The sequence below is a fragment of the Phalangium opilio genome, unplaced genomic scaffold (assembly GCF_054372755.1).
Source record: "Phalangium opilio isolate 3A_F unplaced genomic scaffold, DU_Popi_V2 ptg000390l_1, whole genome shotgun sequence".
NCBI lineage: Eukaryota > Metazoa > Arthropoda > Arachnida > Opiliones > Phalangiidae > Phalangium > Phalangium opilio.
In genome coordinates this window covers 5,073,984-5,097,262 of record NW_028324234.1, presented here as the reverse complement: position 1 = coordinate 5,097,262, position 23,279 = coordinate 5,073,984, and the positions used below count along the sequence as shown (strand labels likewise).

At 47.3% G+C, this 23,279-nt stretch overlaps 5 non-coding genes across 5 annotated transcripts; all 5 read right to left on the bottom strand.

Annotated features, from left to right (window-relative positions):
* Positions 1 to 3,994: 3,994 nt before the first annotated feature.
* TRNAT-GGU (transfer RNA threonine (anticodon GGU)) lies at positions 3,995 to 4,067 on the bottom strand. Its single transcript has one exon. It is a non-coding gene; the product is annotated as a tRNA-Thr (tRNA).
* Positions 4,068 to 8,382: 4,315 nt separating this feature from the next.
* TRNAK-UUU (transfer RNA lysine (anticodon UUU)) lies at positions 8,383 to 8,455 on the bottom strand. Its single transcript has one exon. It is a non-coding gene; the product is annotated as a tRNA-Lys (tRNA).
* A 1,396-nt stretch (positions 8,456 to 9,851) lies between these two features.
* TRNAK-UUU (transfer RNA lysine (anticodon UUU)) lies at positions 9,852 to 9,924 on the bottom strand. Its single transcript has one exon. It is a non-coding gene; the product is annotated as a tRNA-Lys (tRNA).
* Positions 9,925 to 12,054: 2,130 nt separating this feature from the next.
* Positions 12,055 to 12,127, bottom strand: TRNAK-UUU (transfer RNA lysine (anticodon UUU)). Its single transcript has one exon. It is a non-coding gene; the product is annotated as a tRNA-Lys (tRNA).
* Positions 12,128 to 22,628: 10,501 nt separating this feature from the next.
* TRNAA-GGC (transfer RNA alanine (anticodon GGC)) lies at positions 22,629 to 22,701 on the bottom strand. The gene has a single exon. It is a non-coding gene; the product is annotated as a tRNA-Ala (tRNA).
* Positions 22,702 to 23,279: the final 578 nt, after the last annotated feature.

The following is a 23,279-nucleotide window of genomic DNA, read 5'->3' as shown; positions in this document are numbered from 1 at the left end:
AAAGGTTGGTGGTTCGAGCCCACCCAGGAGTGGTGTTGTGGGGTCCCAGATGTAGCGTAAAAAGTCATAACTGTTCCACAATAACTGACGGTCATTTATTTTTTTGGCTTCCGTGGCGCAATGGTTAGCGCGTTCAGCTGTTAACCGAAAGGTTGGTGGTTCGAGCCCACCCGGGAGCGGTGTTGTGGGGTCTCAAATGTAGCGTAAAAAGTCAGAGTTTTTAAACAATACCTGACAATTTATTATTTTGCGCCACGGAAGCTCTGAAATTATTTGTTCGTCAGGTATTGTATAAAATTTATGACTTTTTACGCTACATCTAAGACGCCACAACACCGCTTTCGGGTGGGCTCGAACCACCAACCTTTCGGTTAACAGCCGAACGCGCTAACCATCGCGCCATGGAAGCCTAAAAATTAAATGGTCTTCAGGAATTGTGGAAAAACTCAGACCGTTTACGTTACATCTGAGACCTCACAACACCGCTCCCGGATGGGCTCGAACCACCAAACTTTCGGTTAAAAGCCGAACGCGCTGACCATCGCGCCACGGAAGCCTAAAAATTAAATGGTCGTCAGGTATTGTGGAAAAACTGTGACTTTTTACGTTACATCTGAGATCTCACAACACCGCTCCCGGATGGGCTCGAACCACCAACCTTTCGGTTAACAGCCGAACGCGCTAACCACTGCGCCACGAAAGCTCAGAAATTTAATGATCGTCAGGTATTGTGGAAAAGTTATGACTTTTTACGCTACATCTGAGACCCCACAACACCGCTCCCGGGAGGGCTCGAACCTCCAACCTTTCGGTTAACAGCTGAACGCGCAAACCATTGCGCCACGGAAGCCAAAAATTTAAATGATCGTCAGGTATTGTGGAAAAGTTATGACTTTTTACGCTACATCTGGGACACCACGACACCGCTCCCGGGTGGGCTCGAACCACAAACCTTTCAGTTAACAGCTGAACGCGCTAACCATTGCGCCACGGAAGCTCTGAAATTAAATGTTTGTCAGGTACTGTTTTAAAATCTGACTTTTTACGTTACATCTGAGACCTCACAACACCGCTCCCGGATGGGCTCGAACCACCAAACTTTCGGTTAAAAGCCGAACGCGCTAACCATCGCGCCACGGAAGCCTAAAAATTAAATGGTCGTCAGGCATTGTTGAAAAACTCTGACTTTTTACGTTACATCTGAGGCCTCACAACACCGCTCCTGGGTGGGCTTTAGCCACCAACCTTTCGGTTAGCAGCCGAACGCGCTAACCATCGCGCCACGGAAGCCAAAAAATTAAATGGTCATCAGGTATTTTGGAAAAATAATGACTTTTTACGCTACGTCTGAGACCCCACAACACCGCTCGCGGGTGGGCTCGAACCACCAACCTTTCGGTTAACAGCTGAACGCGCTAACCATTGCGCCACGGAAGCTCTGAAATTAAATGTTTGTCAGGTATTGTTTAAAAACTCTTTACGTTACATCTTAGACCCCTCAACACCAATCCCTGGTGGGCTCGAACCACCAACCTTTCGGTTAAAAGCTGAACGCGCTAACCATTGCGCCACGGAAGCTCAGAAATTAAATGATTGTCAGTTATTGTGGAAAAGTTGTGACTTTTTACGCTACATTTGAGACCCCACAACACCGCTCCCGGGTGGGCTCGAACCACCAACCTTTCGGTTAACAGCTGAACGCGCCAACCATTGCGCCACGGAAGCAAAAAATTAAATGATCGTCAGTTATTGTGGAACAGTTATGACTTTTTACGCTACATCTGGGACCCCACAACAGCACTCCTGGGTGGGCTCGAACCACCAACCTTTCGGTTAAAAGCTGAACGCGCTAACCATTGCGCCACGGAAGCTCTGAAATTAATTGTTCGTCAGGTATTGTGGAAAAGTTATGACATTTTACGCTACATCTGAGACGCCACAACACCGCTTTCGGGTGGGCTCGAACCACCAACCTTTCGGTTAACAGCTGAACGCGCCAACCATTGCGCCACGGAAGCCAAAAAATTAAATGATCGTCAGTTATTGTGGAACAGTTATGACTTTTTACGCTACATCTGGGACCCCACAACACCACTCCTGGGTGGGCTCGAACCACCAACCTTTCGGTTAAAAGCTGAACGCGCTAACCATTGCGCCACGGAAGCTCTGAAATTAATTGTTCGTCAGGTATTGTGGAAAAGTTATGACTTTTTACGCTACATCTGAGACGCCACAACACCGCTTTCGGGTGGGCTCGAACCACCAACCTTTCGGTTAACAGCCGAACGCGCTAACCATCGCGCCATGGAAGCCTAAAAATTAAATGGTCTTCAGGAATTGTGGAAAAACTCAGACTGTTTACGTAACATCTTAGACCTCACAACACCGCTCCCGGATGGGCTCGAACCACCAAACTTTCGGTTAAAAGCCGAACGCGCTAACCATTGAGCCACGGAAGCTCAGAAATGAAATGATCGTCAGGTATTGTGGAAAAATTACGACTTTTTACGTTATATCTGAGATCTCACAACACCGCTCCTAGGTGGGCTTTAGCCACCAACCTTTCGGTTAACAGCCGAACGCGCTAACTATCGCGCCACGGAAGCCAAAAATTAAATGATCGTCAGTTATTGTGGAACAGTTATGACATTTTACGCTACATCTGGGACCCCACAACACCACTCCTGGGTGGGCTCGAACCACCAACCTTTCGGTTAAAAGCTGAACGCGCTAACCATTGCGCCACGGAAGCTCTGAAATTAAATGTTTGTCAGGTATTGTGGAAAAGTTATGACTTTTTACGCTACATCTGAGACCCCACAACACCGCTCCCGGGTGGGCTCGAACCACCAAACTTTCGGTTAAAAGCCGAACGCAATGACCATTGCGCCAAGGAAGCTCTGAAATTAAACGGTCGTCAGGTATTGCGGAAAAACTCTCAATTTTACGTTACATCTGACACCTCTCAACACCGCTCCTGGGTGGGCTCGAACCACCAACCTTTCGGTTAACAGCGGAACGCGCTAACCATTGCGCCACGGAAGCTCTGAAATTAAAAGTTTGTCAGGTATTGTTTAAAAACTCTTTACGTTACATCTTAGACCCCTCAACACCAATCCCGGGTGGGCTCGAACCACCAACCTTTCGGTTAAAAGCTGAACGCGCTAACCATTGCGCCACGGAAGCTCAGAAATTAAATGATCGTCAGTTATTGTGGAAAAGTTGTGACTTTTTACGCTACATTTGAGACCCCACAACACCGCTCCCGGGTGGTCTCGAACCACCAACCTTTCGGTTAACAGCTGAACGCGCCAACCATTGCGCCACGGAAGCCAAAAAATTAAATGATCGTCAGTTATTGTGGAACAGTTATGACTTTTTACGCTACATGTGGGACCCCACAACACCACTCCTGGGTGGGCTCGAACCACCAACCTTTCGGTTAAAAGCTGAACGCGCTAACCATTGCGCCACGGAAGCTCTGAAATTAATTGTTCGTCAGGTATTGTGGAAAAGTTATGACTTTTTACGCTACATCTGAGACGCCACAACACCGCTTTCGGGTGAGCTCGAACCACCAACCTTTCGGTTAACAGCCGAACGCGCTAACCATCGCGCCATGGAAGCCTAAAAATTAAATGGTCTTCAGGAATTGTGGAAAAACTCAGACTGTTTACGTAACATCTGAGACCTCACAACACCGCTCCCGGATGGGCTCGAACCACCAAACTTTCGGTTAAAAGCCGAACGCGCTAACCATTGAGCCACGGAAGCTCAGAAATGAAATGATCGTCAGGTATTGTGGAAAAGTTACGACTTTTTACGTTATATCTGAGATCTCACAACACCGCTCCTAGGTGGGCTTTAGCCACCAACCTTTCGGTTAACAGCCGAACGCGCTAACTATCGCGCCACGGAAGCCAAAAATTAAATGATCGTCAGTTATTGTGGAACAGTTATGACTTTTTACGCTACGTCTGAGACCCCACAACACCGCTCGCGGGTGGGCTCGAACCACCAACCCTTCGGTTACCAGCCGAACGCGCTAACCATTAAGCCACGGAAGCTCTGAAATTCAATGGTCGTCAGGTATTGCGGAAAAACTCTGACTTTTACGTTACATCTGAGACCTCACAACACCGCTCCCGGATGGGCTCTTAAAAGCCGAACGCAATGACCATTGCGCCACGGAAGCTCTGAAATTAAACGGTCGTCAGGTATTGCGGAAAAACTCTCAATTTTACGTTACATCTGAGACCTCACAACACCGCTAACGGATGGGCTCGAACCACCAAACTTTCGGTTAAAAGCCGAACGAAATGACCATTGCGCCACGGAAGCCTAAAAATTAAATGGTCGTCAGGAATTGTGGAAAAACTCTGACTTTTTACGTTACATCTGACACCTCTCAACACCGCTCCTGGGTGGGCTTTAGCCACCAACCTTTCGGTTAACAGCCGAACGCGCTAACCATCGCGCCACGGAAGCCAAAAAATTAAATGGTCATCAGGTATTTTGGAAAAATAATGACTTTTTACGCTACGTCTGAGACCCCACAACACCGCTCGCGGGTGGGCTCGAACCACCAACCTTTCGGTTAACAGCTGAACGCGCTAACCATTGCGCCACGGAAGTTCTGAAATTAAATGTTTGTCAGGTATTGTTTAAAAACTCTGACTTTTTACGTTACATCTGAGACCCCACAACACCGCTCCCGGGTGGGCTCGAACCACCAACCTTTCGGTTAACAGCTGAACGCGCTAACCATTGCGCCACGGAAGCTCAGAAATTAAATGATCGTCAGGTATTGTGGAAAAGTTATGACTTTTTACGCTACATCTGAGACCCCACAACACCGCTCCCGGGTGGGCTCGAACCACCAACCTTTCGGTTAACAGCTGAACGCGCTAACAATTGCGCCACGGAAGCCAAAAAATTAAATGAACGTCAGGTATTGTGGAAAAGCTATGACTTTTTACGCTACATCTGAGACCCCACAACACCGCTCCCGGATGGGCTCGAACCACCAAACTTTCGATTAAAAGCCGAACGCAATGACCATCGCGCCACGGAAGCCTAAAAATTAAATGGTCGTCAGGAATTGTGGAAAAACTCTGACTTTTTACGTTACATCTGAGACCTCTCAACACCGCTTCTGGGTGGGCTTTAGCCACCAACCTTTCGGTTAACAGCCGAACGCGCTAACCATCGCGCCACAGAAGCCAAAAAATTAAATGGTCATCAGGTATTTTGGAAAAATAATGACTTTTTACGCTACGTCTGAGACCCCACAACACCGCTCGCGGGTGGGCTCGAACCACCAACCTTTCGGTTAACAGCTGAACGCGCTTAACATTGCGCCACGGAAGTTCTGAAATTAAATGTTTGTCAGGTATTGTTTAAAAACTCTGACTTTTTACGTTACATCTGAGACCCCACAACACCGCTCCCGGGTGGGCTCGAACCACCAACCTTTCGGTTAAAAGCTGAACGCGCTAAACATTGCGCCACGGATGCTCAGAAATTAAATGATCGTCAGGTATTGTGGAAAAGTTATGACTTTTTACGCTACATCTGAGACCCCACAACACCGCTCCCGGGTGGGCTCGAACCACCAACCTTTCGGTTAACAGCTGAACGCGCTAACCATTGCGCCACGGAAGCCAAAAAATTAAATGATCGTCAGGTATTGTGGAAAAGTTATGACTCTTTGCGCTACATCTGAGATCCCACAACACCGCTCCCGGGTGGGCTCGAACCACCAACCTTTCGGTTAACAGCCGAACGCGCTAACCATTGCACCACGGAAGCTCCGAAATTCAATGGTCGTCAGGTATTGCGGAAAAACTCTGACTTTTTACGTTACATCTGAGACCTCTCAACACCGCTCCTGGGTGGGCTTTAGCCACCAACCTTTCGGTTAACAGCCGAACGCGCTAACCATCGCGCCAAGGAAGCCAAAAAATTAAATGGTCATCAGGTATTTTGGAAAAATAATGACTTTTTACGCTACGTCTGAGACCCCACAACACCGCTCGCGGGTGGGCTCGAACCACCAACCTTTCGGTTAACAGCTGAACGCGCTAACCATTGCGCCACGGAAGTTCTGAAATTAAATGTTTGTCAGGTATTGTTTAAAAACTCTGACTTTTTACGTTACATCTGAGACCCCACAACACCGCTCCCGGGTGGGCTCGAACAACCAACCTTTCGGTTAAAAGCTGAACGCGCTAACCATTGCGCCACGGAAGCTCAGAAATTAAATGATCGTCAGGTATTGTGGAAAAGTTATGACTTTTTACGCTACATCTGAGACCCAACAACACCGCTACCGGGTGGGCTCGAACCACCAACCTTTCGGTTAACAGCTGAACGCGCTAACAATTGCGCCACGGAAGCCAAAAAATTAAATGAACGTAAGGTATTGTGGAAAAGCTATGACTTTTTACGCTACATCTGAGACCCCACAACACCGCTCCCGGATGGGCTCGAACCACCAAACTTTCGGTTAAAAGCCGAACGCAATTACCATCGCGCTACGGAAGCCTAAAAATTAAATGGTCGTCAGGAATTGTTGAAAAACTCTCACTTTTTACGTTACATCTGAGACCTCTCAACACCGCTCCTAGGTGGGCTTTAGCCACCAACCTTTCGGTTAACAGCCGAACGCGCTAACCATCGCGCCAAGGAAGCCAAAAAATTAAATGGTCATCAGGTATTTTGGAAAAATAATGACTTTTTACGCTACGTCTGAGACACCACAACACCGCTCGCGGGTGGACTCTAACCACCAACCTATCGGTTAACAGCTGAACGCGCTAACCATTGCGCCACGGAAGTTCTGAAATTAAATGTTTGTCAGGTATTGTTTAAAAACTCTGACTTTTTACGCTACATCTGAGACCCCACAACACCGCTCGCGGGTGGGCTCGAACCACCAACCTTTCGGTTAACAGCTGAACGCGCTAACCATTGCGCCACGGAAGTTCTGAAATTAAATGTTTGTCAGGTATTGTTTAAAAACTCTGACTTTTTACGTTACATCTGAGACCCCACAACACCGCTCCCGGGTGGGCTCGAACCACCAACCTTTCGTTAAAAGCTGAACGCGCTAACCATTGCGCCACGGAAGCTCAGAAATTAAATGATCGTCAGGTATTGTGGAAAAGTTATGACTTTTTACGCTACATCTGAGACCCCACAACACCGCTCCCGGGTGGGCTCGAACCACCAACCTTTCGTTAAAAGCTGAACGCGCTAACCATTGCGCCACGGAAGCTCAGAAATTAAATGATCGTCAGGTATTGTGGAAAAGTTATGACTTTTTACGCTACATCTGAGACCCCACAACACCGCTCCCGGGTGGGCTCGAACCACCAACCTTTCGGTTAACAGCCGAACGCGCTAACCATCGCGCCAAGGAAGCCAAAAAATTAAATGGTCATCAGGTATTTTGGAAAAATAATGACTTTTTACGCTACGTCTGAGACACCTTAACACCGCTCGCGGGTGAGCTCGAACCACCAACCTTTCGGTTAACAGCTGAACGCGCTAACCATTGCGCCACGGAAGTTCTGAAATTAAATGTTTGTCAGGTATTGTTTAAAAACTCTGACTTTTTACGCTACATCTGAGACCCCACAACACCGCTCCCGGATGGGCTCGAACCACCAACCTTTCGGTTAAAAGCCGAACGCGCTGACCATCGCGCCACGGAAGCCTGAAAATTAAATGGTCGTCAGGTATTGTGGAAAAACTGTGACTTTTTACGTTACATCTGAGATCTCACAACACCGCTCCCGGGTGGGCTCGAACCTCCAACCTTTCGGTTAACAGCTGAACGCGCAAACCATTGCGCCACGGAAGCCAAAAAATTAAATGATCGTCAGGTATTGTGGAAAAGTTATGACTTTTACGCTACATCTGGGACACCACAACACCGCTCCCGGGTGGGCTCGAACCACAAACCTTTCAGTTAACAGCTGAACGCGCTAACCATTGCGCCACGGAAGCTCTGAAATTAAATGTTTGTCAGGTACTGTTTTAAAAACTCTGACTTTTTACGTTACATCTGAGACCTCACAACACCGCTCCCGGATGGGCTCGAACCACCAAACTTTCGGTTAAAAGCCGAACGCGCTAACCATCGCGCCACCGAAGCCTAAAAATTAAATGGTCGTCAGGCATTGTTGAAAAACTCTGACTTTTTACGATACATCTGAGACCTCACAACACCGCTCCCTGATGGGCTATAGTCACCAACCTTTCGGTTAACAGCTGAACGCGCTAACCATTGCGCCACGGAAGTTCTGAAATTAAATGTTTGTCAGGTATTGTTTAAAAACTCTGACTTTTTACGTTACATCTGAGACCCCACAACACCGCTCCCGGGTGGGCTCGAACCACCAACCTTTCGGTTAAAAGCTGAACGCGCTAACCATTGCGCCACGGAAGCTCAGAAATTAAATGATCGTCAGGTATTGTGGAAAAGTTGTGACTTTTTACGCTACATTTGAGACCCCACAACACCGCTCCCGGGTGGGCTCGAACCACCAACCTTTCGGTTAACAGCTGAACGCGCTAGCCATTGCGCCACGGAAGCCAAAAAAATAAATCGTCAGGTATTGTGGAACAGTTATGACTTTTTACGATACATCTGGGACCCCACAACACCACTCCTGGGTGGGCTCGAACCACCAACCTTTCGGTTAAAAGCTGAACGCGCTAACCATTGCGCCACGGAAGCTCTGAAATTAAATGATCGTCAGGTATTGTGGAAAAACTGTGACTTTTTACGTTACATCTGAGATCTCACAACACCGCTCCCGGATGGGCTCGAACCACCAACCTTTCGGTTAACAGCTGAACGCGCAAACCATTGCGCCACGGAAGCCAAAAAAATTAAATGATCGTCAGGTATTGTGGAAAAGTTATGACTTTTACGCCCCATCTGGGACACCACAACACCGCTCCCGGGTGGGCTCGAACCACAAACCTTTCAGTTAACAGCTGAACGCGCTAACCATTGCGCCACGGAAGCTCTGAAATTAAATGTTTGTCAGGTACTGTTTTAAAAACTCTGACTTTTTACGTTACTTCTGAGACCTCACAACATCGCTCCCGGATGGGATCGAACCACCAAACTTTCGGTTAAAAGCCGAACGCGCTAACCATCGCGCCACGGAAGCCTAAAAATTAAATGGTCGTCAGGCATTGTTGAAAAACTCTGACTTTTTACGATACATCTGAGACCTCACAACACCGCTCCCTGATGGGCTCGAACCACCAAACTTTCGGTTAAAAGCCGCACGCGCTAACCATCGCGCCACGGAAGCCAAAAAATTAAATGGTCGTCAGGTATTGTGGAAAAGTTATGACTTTTTACGCTACATCTGAGACGCCACAACACCGCTCCCGGGTGGGCTCGAACCACCAGCCTTTCGGTTAAAAGCAGAACGCGCTAACCATCGCGCCACAGAAGCCTAAAAATTAAATGGTCGTCAGGAATTGTGGAAAAACTCAGACTTTTTACGTTACATCTGAGACCTCACAACACCGCTCCTGGGTGGGATTTAGCCACCAACCTTTCGGTTAACAGCCGAAAGCGCTAAACATCGCGCCACGGAAGCCAAAAAAATTAAATGGTCATCAGGTATTTTGGAAAAATAATGACTTTTTACGCTACGTCTGAGACCCCACAACACCGCTCGCGGGTGGGCTCGAACCACCAACCTTTCGGTTAACAGCTGAACGCGCTAACCATTGCACCACGGAAGTTCTGAAATTAAATGTTTGTCAGGTATTGTTTAAAAACTCTGACTTTTTACGTTACATCTGAGACCCCACAACACCGCTCCCGGGTGGGCTCGAACCACCAACCTTTCGGTTAAAAGCTGAACGCGCTAACCATTGCGCCACGGAAGCTCAGAAATTAAATGATCGTCAGGTATTGTGGAAAAGTTATGACTTTTTGCGCTACATCTGAGACCCCACAACACCGCTCTCGGGTGGGCTCGAACCACCAACCTTTCGGTTAACAGCCGAACGCGCTAACCATTGCGCCACGGAAGTTCTGAAATTAAATGTTTGTCAGGTATTGTGGAAAAGTTATGACTTTTTACGCTACATCTGAGACCCCACAACACCACTCCCGGGTGGGCTCGAACCACCAACCTTTCGGTTAACAGCTGAACGCCCTAACCATTGCGCCACGGAAGCCAAAAAATTAAATGATCGTCAGGTATTGTGGAAAAGTTATGACTTTTTACGCTACATCTGAGACCCCACAACACCTCTTCCGGGTGGGCTCGAACCACCAACCTTTCGATTAACAGCTGAACGCGCTAACCTTTGCGCCACGGAAGCCCAAAAATTAAATGTTCGTCAGGTATTGTGGAAAAACTCTGACATTTTACGTTACATCTGAGACGTGACAAAACCGCTCTCGGATGGGCTCGAACCACCAACCTTTCGATTAACAGCTGAACGCGCTATCCATTGCGCCACGGAAGCCCAAAAATTAAATGGTTGTCAAGTATTGTGGAAAACTTTGGCTTTCTACGTTACACTTGAGATCCCACAACACCACTCCCGGGTGGGCTCGAACCACCACCCTTTCGATTAACAGCTGAACGCGCTAACCTTTGCGCCACGGAAGCCCAAAAATTAAATGTTCGTCAGGTATTGTGGAAAAACTCTGACATTTTACGTTACATCTAAGACGTGACAAAACCGCTCCCGGATGGGCTCGAACCACCAACCTATTGGTTAACAGCCGAACGCGCTAACCATTGAGCCACGGAAGCTCAGAAATTAAATGGTTGTCAGGTATTGTTGAAAAGTTACGACTTTTCACGCTACATCTGAGACTCCACAAACCTCTCTCGTTTGGGCTCGAACCATCAACCTTTCGGTTAACAGCTGAACGCGCTGACCATTGAGCCACTGAAGCCCAAAAATTAAATTTTCGTCAGGTATTGCGGAAAAACTCTGACTTTTTACGTTACATCTGAGACCTCTCAACACCACTCCTGGGTGGGCTTTAGCCACAAACCTTTCGGTTAACAGCCGAACGCGCTAACCATCGCGCCAAGGTAGCCAAAAAATTAAATGGTCATCAGGTATTTTGGAAAAATAATGACTTTTTACGCTACGTCTGAGACACCTTAACACCGCTCGCGGGTGAGCTCGAACCACCAACCTTTCGGTTAACAGCTGAACGCGCTAACCATTGCGCCACGGAAGTTCTGAAATTAAATGTTTGTCAGGTATTGTTTAAAAACTCTGACTTTTTACGCTACATCTGAGACCCCACAACACCGCTCCCGGATGGGCTCGAACCACCAACCTTTCGGTTAAAAGCCGAACGCGCTGACCATCGCGCCACGGAAGCCTGAAAATTAAATGGTCGTCAGGTATTGTGGAAAAACTGTGACTTTTTACGTTACATCTGAGATTTCACAACACCGCTCCCGGGTGGGCTCGAACCTCCAACCTTTCGGTTAACAGCTGAACGCGCAAACCATTGTGCCACGGAAGCCAAAAAATTAAATGATCGTCAGGTATTGTGGAAAAGTTGTGACTTTTACGCTACATCTGGGACACCACAACACCGCTCCCGGGTGGGCTCGAACCACAAACCTTTCAGTTAACAGCTGAACGCGCTAACCATTGCGCCACGGAAGCTCTGAAATTAAATGTTTGTCAGGTACTGTTTTAAAAACTCTGACTTTTTACGTTACATCTGAGACCTCACAACACCGCTCCCGGATGGGCTCGAACCACCAAACTTTCGGTTAAAAGCCGAACGCGCTAACCATCGCGCCACGGAAGCCTAAAAATTAAATGGTCGTCAGGCATTGTTGAAAAACTTTGACTTTTTACGATACATCTGAGACCTCACAACACCGCTCCCTGATGGGCTATAGTCACCAACCTTTCGGTTAACAGCTGAACGCGCTAACCATTGCGCCACGGAAGTTCTGAAATTAAATGTTTGTCAGGTATTGTTTAAAAACTCTGACTTTTTACGTTACATCTGAGACCCCAAAACACCGCTCCCGGGTGGGCTCGAACCACCAACCTTTCGGTTAAAAGCTGAACGCGCTAACCATTGCGCCACGGAAGCTCAGAAATTAAATGATCGTCAGGTATTGTGGAAAAGTTGTGACTTTTTACGCTACATTTGAGACCCCACAACACCGCTCCCGGGTGGGCTCGAACCACCAACCTTTCGGTTAACAGCTGAACGCGCTGACCATTGAGCCACTGAAGCCCAAAAATTAAATTTTCGTCAGGTATTAAGGAAAAACTTTGGCTATTTACGTTTCATTTGAGATCCCAAAACACCGCTCCCGGGTGGGCTCGAACCACAAACCTATTGGTTAACAGCCGAACGCACTAACCATTGAGCCACGGAAGCTCAGAAAATAAATGGTTGTCACGTATTGTGGAAAAGTTTTGACTTTTTACGTTACATCTGAGACCCTACAACACCTCTCCCGGGTGGGCTCGAACCACCAATCTTTCGGTTAACAGCCGAACGCTCTAACCATTGCGCCACGGAAGCCCAAAAAGATAAATGGTCGTCAGGTATTGTGGAAAAACTCTGACATTTTACGTTACATCTGAGACGTGACAACACCGCTCCATGATGGGCTCGAACCACCAACCTTTTGGTTAACAGCCGAACGCGCTAACCATTGAGCCACAGAAGCTCAGAAATTTAATGGTTTTCGGGTATTGTGGAAAAGTTTTGACATTTTACGTTACATCTGAGACCTCACAGCACCGCTGCCGGGTGGGCTCGAACCACCAACCTTTCGATTAACAGCTGAACGCGCTAACCATTGCGCCACGGAAGCCCAAAAATTAAATGTACGTCAGGTATTGTGGAAAAACTCTGACATTTTCCGTTACATCTGAGACGTGACAAAACCGCTCCCGGATGGGCTCGAACCACCAACCTTTCGATTAACAACTGAACGCGCTAACCATTGCGCCACGGAAGCCCAAAAATTAAATGTTCGTCAGGTATTGTGGAAAAACTCTGACATTTTACGTTACATTTGAGACGTGACAAAACCGCTCCCGGATGGGCTCGAACCACCAACCTATCGGTTAACAGCCGAACGCGCTAACCATTAAGCCACGGAAGCTCAGAAATTTAATGGTTGTCGGGTATTGTGGAAAAGTTTTGATTTTTACGCTACATCTGAGACCCCACAACACCTCTCCCGGGTGGGCTCGAACCACCAACCTTTCGATTAACAGCTGAACGCGCTAACCATTGGGCCACGGAAGCCCAAAAATTAAATGGTCGTCAGGTTTTGTGGAAAAACTTTGGCTATTTACGTTTCATTTGAGATCCCAAAACACCGCTCCCGGGTGGGCTCGAACCACAAACCTATTGGTTAACAGCCGAACGCGCTAACCATTGAACCACGGAAGCTCAGAAAATAAATGGTTATCACGTATTATGGAAAAAGTTTGACTTTTCACGCTACATCTGAGACCTCACAACACCGCTCCCGGATGGGCTCGAACCACCAGCCTTTCGATTAACAGCTGAACGCGCTACTCATTGCGCCACGGAAGCTCAGAAATTTAATGGTTGTCGGGTATTGTGGAAAAGTTTTGACTTTTTACGCTACATCTGAGACCCCATAAAACCTCTCCCGGGTGGGCTCGAACCACCAACCTTTCGATTAACAGCTGAACGCGCTAACCATTGCGCCACGGAAGCCCAAAAATTAAATGGTCGTCAGGTATTGTGGAAAACTTTGGCTTTCTACGTTACACTTGAGATCCCACAACACCGCTCCCGGGTGGGCTCGAACCACCAAACTATTGGTTAACAGCCGAACGAGCTAACCATTGAGCCACGGAAGCTCAGAAATTAAATGGTTGTCACGTATTGTGGAAAAGTTTTGACTTTTTACGCTACATCTGAGACCCCACAACACCTCTTCCGGGTGGGCTCGAACCACCAACCTTTCGATTAACAGTTGAACGCGCTAACCTTTGCGCCACGGAAGCCCAAAAATTAAATGTTCGTCAGGTATTGTGGAACAACTCTGACATTTTACGTTACATCTGAGACGTGACAAAACCGCTCCCGGATGGGCTCGAACCACCAACCTATTGGTCACCAGCCGAACGCGCTAACCATTAAGCCACGGAAGCTCAGAAATTTAATGGTCGTCAAGTATTGTGGAAAACTTTGGCTTTCTACGTTACACTTGAGATCCCACAACACCGCTCCCGGGTGGGCTCGAACCACCAAACTATTGGTTAACAGCCGAACGAGCTAACCATTGAGCCACGGAAGCTCAGAAATTTAATGGTTGTCACGTTTTGTGGAAATGTTTTGACTTTTTACGCTACATCTGAGACCCCACAACACCTCTTCCGAGTGTGCTCGAACCACCAACCTTTCGATTAACAGCTGAACGCGCTAACCTTTGCGCCACGGAAGCCCAAAAATTAAATGTTCGTCAGGTATTGTGGAAAAACTCTGACATTTTACGTTACATCTGAGACGTGACAAAACCGCTCCCGGATGGGCTCGAACAACCAACCTTTCGATTAACAGCTGAACGCGCTAACCATTGCGCCACGGAAGCCCAAAAATTAAATGTTCGTCAGGTATTGTGGAAAAACTCTGATATTTTACGTTACATCTGAGAAGTGACAAAACCGCTCCCGGATGGGCTCGAACCACCAACCTTTCGATTAACAACTGAACGCGCTAACCATTGCGCCACGGACGCCCAAAAATTAAATGATCGTCAGGTATTGTGGAAAAACTTTGGCTATTTACGTTTCATTTGATATCCCAAAACACCGCTCCCAGGAGGGCTCGAACCACAAACCTATTGGTTAACAGCCGAACGTGCTAACCATTGAACCACGGAAGCTCAGAAAATAAATGGTTATCACGTATTATGGAAAAAGTTTGACTTTTCACGCTACATCTGAGACCTCACAACACCGCTCCCGGATGGGCGCGAACCACCAGCCTTTCGATTAACAGCTGAACGCGCTAATCATTGCGCCACGGAAGCCCAAAAATTAAATGCTCGACAGGTATTGTGGAAAAACTCTGACATTTTACGTTACATCTGAGACGTGACAACACCGCTCCCGGATGGGCTCGAACCACCAACCTTTTGGTTAACAGCCGCACGCGCTAACCATTGAGCCACGGAAGCTCAGAAATTTAATGGTTGTCGGGTATTGTGGAAAAGTTTTGACTTTTTACGCTACATCTGAGACCCCATAAAACCTCTCCCGGGTGGGCTCGAACCACCAACCTTTCGATTAACAGCTGAACGCGCTAACCATTGCGCCACGGAAGCCCAAAAATTAAATGGTCGTCAGGTATTGTGGAAAACTTTGGCTTTCTACGTTACACTTGAGATCCCACAACACCGCTCCCGGGTGGGCTCGAACCACCAAACTATTGGTTAACAGCCGAACGAGCTAACCATTGCGCCACGGAAGCCCAAAAGTTAAATGTTCGTCAGGTATTGTGGATTAACTCTGACATTTTACGTTACATCTGAGACGTGACAAAACCGCTCCCGGATGGGCTCGAACCACCAACCTATTGGTTAACAGGCGAACACGCTAACCATTGAGTCACGGAAGATTAGAAATTAAATGGTTGTCAGGTATTGTTGAAAAGTTACGACTTTTCACGGTACATCTGAGAACCCACAAACCTCTCTCGTTTGGGCTCGAACCACCAACCTTTCGATTAACAACTGAACGCGCTAACCATTGAGCCACTGAAGCCCAAAAATTAAATGGTCGTCAGGTATTGTGGAATAACTTTGGCTATTTACGTTTCATTTGAGATCCCAAAACACCGCTCCCGGGTGGGCTCGAACCACAAACCTATTGGTTAACAGCCGAACGCGCTAACCATTGAACCACGGAAGCTCAGAAAATAAATGGTTATCACGTATTTTGGAAAAATTTTGACTTTTCACGCTACATCTGAGACCTCACAACACCGCTCCCGGATGGGCTCGAACCACCAACCTTTTGGTTAACAGCCGTACGCGCTAACCATTGAGCCACGGAAGCTCAGAAATTTAATGGTTGTCGGGTATTGTGGAAAACTTTGGCTTTCTACGTTACACTTGAGATCCCACAACACCGCTCCCGGGTGGGCTCGAACCACCAAACTATTGGTTAACAGCCGAACGAGCTAACCATTGAGCCACGGAAGCTCAGAAATTAAATGGTTGTCACGTATTGTGGAAAAGTTTTGACTTTTTACGCTACATCTGAGACCCCACAACACCTCTTCCGGGTGGGCTCGAACAGCCAACCTTTCGATTAACAGCTGAACGCGCTAACCTTTGCGCCACGGAAGCCCAAAAATTAAATATTCGTCAGGTATTGTGGAAAAACTCTGACATTTTACGTTACATCTGAGACGTGACAAAACCGCTCCCGGATGGGCTCGAACCACCAACCTATCGGTTAAAAGCCGAACGCGCTAACCATTAGGCCACGGAAGCTCAGAAATTTAATTTTTGTCGGGTATTGTGGAAACGTTTTGACTTTTTACGCTACATCTGAGACCCCACAACACCTCTCCCGGGTGGGCTCGAACCACCAACCTTTCGATTAACAGCTGAACGCGCTAACCATTGCGCCACGGAATCCCAAAAATTAGATTTTCGTCAGGTATTGAGGAAAAACCTTGACTTTTTACGTCACATCTGAGACCTCACAACATCGCTCCCGGATGGGCTCGAACCACCAACCTATTGGTTAACAGCCGGACGCGCTAACCATTGCGCCACGGAAGCCCAAAAATTAAATGGTCGTCAGGTATTGTGGAAAACTTTGGCTTTCTACGTTACACTTGAGATCCCACAATACCGCTCCCGGGTGGGCTCGAACCACCAACCTATTGGTTAAAAGCCGAACGAGCTAACCATTGAGTCACGGAAGCTCAGAAAATAAATGGTTATCACGTATTATGGAAAAAGTTTGACTTTTCATGCTAAATCTGCGAACTCACAACACCGCTCCCGCATGGGCTCGAACCACCAACCTTTCGATTAACAGCTGAACGCGCTAATCATTGCGCCACGGAAGTTCAAAAATTTAATGCTCATCAGGTATTGTGGAAAAACCTTGACTTTTTATGTCACATCTGGGACCTCACATCACCGCTCCCGGATGGGCTCGAACCACCAACCTTTCGATTAACAGCTGAACGCGCTAATTATTGCGCCTCGGAAGCCCAAAAATTAAATGTTCGTCATGTATTGTGGAAAAGTTTTGACTTTTTACGCAACATCTGAGACCCCACAACACCTCTCCCGGGTGGGCTCGAACCACCAACCTTTCGTTTAACAGCTGAATGCGCTTACCATTGCGCCACGGAAGCCCAAAAATTAAATGGTCGTCAGGTATTGTGGAAAAACTCAGACATTTTACGTTACATCTGAGGCCTCACAACACCGCTCCCGGATGGGCTCGAACCACCAACCTATTGGTTAACAGCCGAACGCGCTAACCATTGAGCCACGGAAGCTCAGAAATTAAATGGTTGTCAGGTATTGTTGAAAAGTTACGACTTTTCACGCTACATCTGAGACCCCACAAAACCTCTCTCGTTTGGGCTCGAACCACCAACCTTTCGGTTAACAGCTGAACGCGCTAATTATTGCGCCTCGGAAGCCCAAAAATTAAATGGTTGTCAGGTATTGTTGAAAATTTACGACTTTTCACGCTACATCTGAGACCTCACAAAACCTCTCTCGTTTGGGCTCGAACCACCAACCTTTCGGTTAACAGCTGAACGCGCTGACCAATTGAGCCACGGAAGCTCAGAAAATAAATGGTTATCACGTATTATGGAAAAAGTTTGACTTTTCACGCTAAATCTGAAACCTCACAACACCGCTCCCGGATGGGCTGAACCACCAACATTTCGATTAACAGCTGAACGCGCTAATCATTGCGCCACGGAAGCCCAAAAATTAAATGCTCATCAGGTATTGTGGAAAAACCTTGACTTTTTACGTCGCATCTGGAACCTCACAACACCGCTCCCGGATGGGCTCGAACCACCAACCTTTCGATTAACAGCTGAACGCGCTAATTATTGCGCCTCGGAAGCCCAAAAATTAAATGGTTGTCAGGCATTGTTGAAAAGTTACGACTTTTCACGCTACATCTGAGACCTCACAACACCGCTCCCGGATGGGCTCGAACCACCAACCTATTGGTTAACAGCCGAACGCGCTAACCATTGAGCCACGGAAGCTCAGAAATTAAATGGTTGTCAGGTATTGTTGAAAAGTTACGACTTTTCACGCTACATCTGAGACCCCACAAAACCTCTCTCGTTTGGGCTCGAACCACCAACCTTTCGGTTAACAGCTGAACGCGCTAATTATTGCGCCTCGGAAGCCCAAAAATTAAATGGTTGTCAGGTATTGTTGAAAATTTACGACTTTTCACGCTACATCTGAGACCTCACAAAACCTCTCTCGTTTGGGCTCGAACCACCAACCTTTCGGTTAACAGCTGAACGCGCTGACCAATAGAGCCACGGAAGCTCAGAAAATAAATGGTTATCACGTATTATGGAAAAAGTTTGACTTTTCACGCTAAATCTGAAACCTCACAACACCGCTCCCGGATGGGCTGAACCACCAACCTTTCGATTAACAGCTGAACGCGCTAATCATTGCGCCACGGAAGCCCAAAAATTAAATGCTCATCAGGTATTGTGGAAAAACCTTGACTTTTTACGTCACATCTGAGACCTCACAACATCGCTCCCGGATGGGCTCGAACCACCAACCTATTGGTTAACAGCCGGACGCGCTAACAATTGCGCCACGGAAGCCCAAAAATTAAATGGTCGTCAGGTATTGTGGAAAACTTTGGCTTTCTACGTTACACTTGAGATCCCACAATACCGCTCCCGGGTGGGCTCGAACCACCAACCTATTGGTTAAAAGCCGAACGAGCTAACCATTGAGCCACGGAAGCTCAGAAATTAAATGGTTGTCAGGTATTGTTGAAAAGTTACGACTTTTCACGCTACATCTGAGACCCCACAAAACCTCTCTCGTTTGGGCTCGAACCACCAACCTTTCGGTTAACAGCTGAACGCGCTAATTATTGCGCCTCGGAAGCCCAAAAATTAAATGGTTGTCAGGTATTGTTGAAAATTTACGACTTTTCACGCTACATCTGAGACCTCACAAAACCTCTCTCGTTTGGGCTCGAACCACCAACCTTTCGGTTAACAGCTGAACGCGCTGACCAATTGAGCCACGGAAGCTCAGAAAATAAATGGTTATCACGTATTATGGAAAAAGTTTGACTTTTCACGCTAAATCTGAAACCTCACAACACCGCTCCCGGATGGGCTGAACCACCAACATTTCGATTAACAGCTGAACGCGCTAATCATTGCGCCACGGAAGCCCAAAAATTAAATGCTCATCAGGTATTGTGGAAAAACCTTGACTTTTTACGTCGCATCTGGAACCTCACAACACCGCTCCCGGATGGGCTCGAACCACCAACCTTTCGATTAACAGCTGAACGCGCTAATTATTGCGCCTCGGAAGCCCAAAAATTAAATGGTTGTCAGGTATTGTTGAAAAGTTACGACTTTTCACGCTACATCTGAGACCTCACAACACCGCTCCCGGATGGGCTCGAACCACCAACCTATTGGTTAACAGCCGAACGCGCTAACCATTGAGCCACGGAAGCTCAGAAATTAAATGGTTGTCAGGTATTGTTGAAAAGTTACGACTTTTCACGCTACATCTGAGACCCCACAAAACCTCTCTCGTTTGGGCTCGAACCACCAACCTTTCGGTTAACAGCTGAACGCGCTAATTATTGCGCCTCGGAAGCCCAAAAATTAAATGGTTGTCAGGTATTGTTGAAAATTTACGACTTTTCACGCTACATCTGAGACCTCACAAAACCTCTCTCGTTTGGGCTCGAACCACCAACCTTTCGGTTAACAGCTGAACGCGCTGACCAATTGAGCCACGGAAGCTCAGAAAATAAATGGTTATCACGTATTATGGAAAAAGTTTGACTTTTCACGCTAAATCTGAAACCTCACAACACCGCTCCCGGATGGGCTGAACCACCAACCTTTCGATTAACAGCTGAACGCGCTAATCATTGCGCCACGGAAGCCCAAAAATTAAATGCTCATCAGGTATTGTGGAAAAACCTTGACTTTTTACGTCGCATCTGGAACCTCACAACACCGCTCCCGGATGGGCTCGAACCACCAACCTTTCGATTAACAGCTGAACGCGCTAATTATTGCGCCTCGGAAGCCCAAAAATTAAATGGTTGTCAGGTATTGTTGAAAAGTTACGACTTTTCACGCTACATCTGAGACCTCACAACACCGCTCGCGGATGGGCTCGAACCACCAACCTATTGGTTAACAGCCGAACGCGCTAACCATTGCGCCACGGAAGCCCAAAAGTTAAATGGTCGTCAGGTATTGTGGAAAACTTTGGCTTTCTACGTTACACTTGAGATCCCACAACACCGCTCCCGGGTGGGCTCGAACCACCAACCTTTTGGTTAAAAGCCGAACGAGCTAATCATTGAGCCACGGAAGCTCAGAAATTAAATGGTTGTCACGTATTGTGGAAAAGTTTTGACTTTTTAAGCTACATCTGAGACCCCACAATACCTCTTCCGGGTGGGCTCGAACCACCAACCTTTCGATTAACAGCTGAACGCGCTGACCATTGCGCCACGGTAGCCCAAAAATTAGATTTTCGTCAGGTATTGTGGAAAGCTTTGGCTTTCTACGTTACACTTGAGATCCCACAATACCGCTCCCGGGTGGGCTCGAACCACCAACCTATTGGTTAACAGCCGAACGAGCTAACCATTGAGTCACGGAAGCTCAGAAAATAAATGGTTATCACGTATTATGGAAAAAGTTTGACTTTTCATGCTAAATCTGAGAACTCACAACACCGCTCCCGGATGGGCTCGAACCACCAACCTTTCGATTAACAGCTGAACGCGCTAATTATTGCGCCTCGGAAGCCCAAAAATTAAATGTTCGTCATGTATTGTGGAAAAACTCTGACATTCTACGTTACATCTGAGACGTTTCAACACCGCTCCTGGGAGGGCTCAAACCACCAGTCTTTTGAATAGCAGCCGAACGCGCTAACCATTGAGCCACGGAAGCTCAGAAATTAAATGGTTGTCACGTATTGTGGAAAGGTTTTGACTTTTTACGCTACATCTGAGACCCCACAACACCTCTTCCGGGTGGGCTCGAACCACCAACCTTTCGATTAACAGCTGAACGCGCTAACCATTGCGCAACGGAAGCCCCAAAAATTAAATGGTCGTCAGGTATTGTGGAAAAACTCTGACATTTTACGTTACATCTGAGACCTCACAACACCGCTCCCGGATTGGCTCGAACCACCAACCTATTGGTTCACAGCCGAACGCGCAAACCATTGCGCCACGGAAGCCCAAAAATTAAATGGTCGTCAGGTATTGTGGAAAACTTTGGCTTTCTACGTTACACTTGAGATCCCACAACACCGCTCCCGGGTGGGCTTGAACCACCAACCTATTGGTTAAAAGCCGAACGAGCTAACCATCGAGCCACGGAAGTTCAGAAATTAAATGGTTGTCACGTATTGTGGAAAGGTTTTGACTTTTTACGCTACATCTGAGACCCCACAACACCTCTTCCGGGTGGGCTCGAACCACCAACCTTTCGATTAACAGCTGAACGCGCTAACCATTGCGCAACGGAAGCCCCAAAAATTAAATGGTCCTCAGGTATTGTGGAAAAGTTTTGACTTTTTACGCTACATTTGAGACCCCACAAAACCTCTCTCGTTTGGGCTCGAACCTCCAACCTTTCGGTTAACAGCTGAACGCATTGACCATTGAGCCACTGAAGCCCAAAAATTAAATTTTCGTCAGGTATTGAGGAAAAACCTTGACTTTTTACGTCACATCTGAGACCACCCAACACCGCTCCCGGATGGGCTCGAACCACCAACCTATTGGTTAACAGCCGAACGCGTTAACCATTGCGCCACGGAAGCCCAAAAATTATAAGGTTGTCATCTATTGTGGAAAAGTTTTGACTTCTTACGCTACATCTGAGACCCCACAACACCTCTTCCGGGTGGGCTCGAACCACCAACCTTTCGATTAACAGCTGAACGGGTTAACCATTGCGCCACGGAAGCCCAAAAATTAAATTTTCGTCAGGTATTGAGGAACAACCTTGACCTTTTACGTCACATCTGAGACTTCACAACACCGCTTCCGGATGGGCTCGAACCACCAACCTATTGGTTAACAGCCGAACGCGCTAACCATTGCGCCACGGAAGCAAAAAATTAAATGGTCGTCAGGTATTGTGGAAAACTTTGGCTTTCTACGTTACACTTGAGATCCCACAACACCGCTCCCGGGTGGGCTCAAACCACCAACCTATTGGTTAAGAGCCGAACGAGCTAACCATTGAGCCACGGAAGCTCAGAAATTAAATGGTTGTCACGTATTTTGGAAACGTTTTGACTTTTTACGCTACATCTGAGACCCCACAACACCTCTTCCGGGTGGGCTCGAACCACCAACCTTTCGATAGCCAGCTGAACGCGCTAACCATTGCGCCACGGAAGCCCAAAAATTAAATTTTCGTCAGGTATTGAGGAACAACCTTGACTTTTTACGTCACATCTGAGACTTCACAACACCGCTCCCGGATGGGCTTGAACCACCAACCTTTCGATTAACAGTTGAACGCGCTAACCATTGCGCCACAGAAGCCCAAAAATTAAATGTTCGTCAGGTATTGTGGAAAAACTCTGACATTTTACGTTACATCTGAGACGTGACAACACCGCTCCTGGATGGGCTATAACCACCAACCTATTGGTTAACAGCCGAACGCGCTAACCTCTGAGCCACGGAAGCTCAGAAATTTAATGGTTGTCGGGTATTGTGGAAAAGTTTTGACTTTTTACGCTACATCTGACCCCATAACACCCCTCCCGGGTGGGCTCGAACCACCAACCTTTCGATTAACAGCTGAACCATCTAACCATTGCGCCACGGAAGCCCAAAAATTAAATTTTCGTCAGGTATTGAGGAACAACCTTGACTTCTTACGTCACATCTGAGACCTCACAACACCGCTCCCGGATGGGCTCGAACCACCAACCTATTGGTTAACAGCCGAACGCGCTAACCATTGCGCC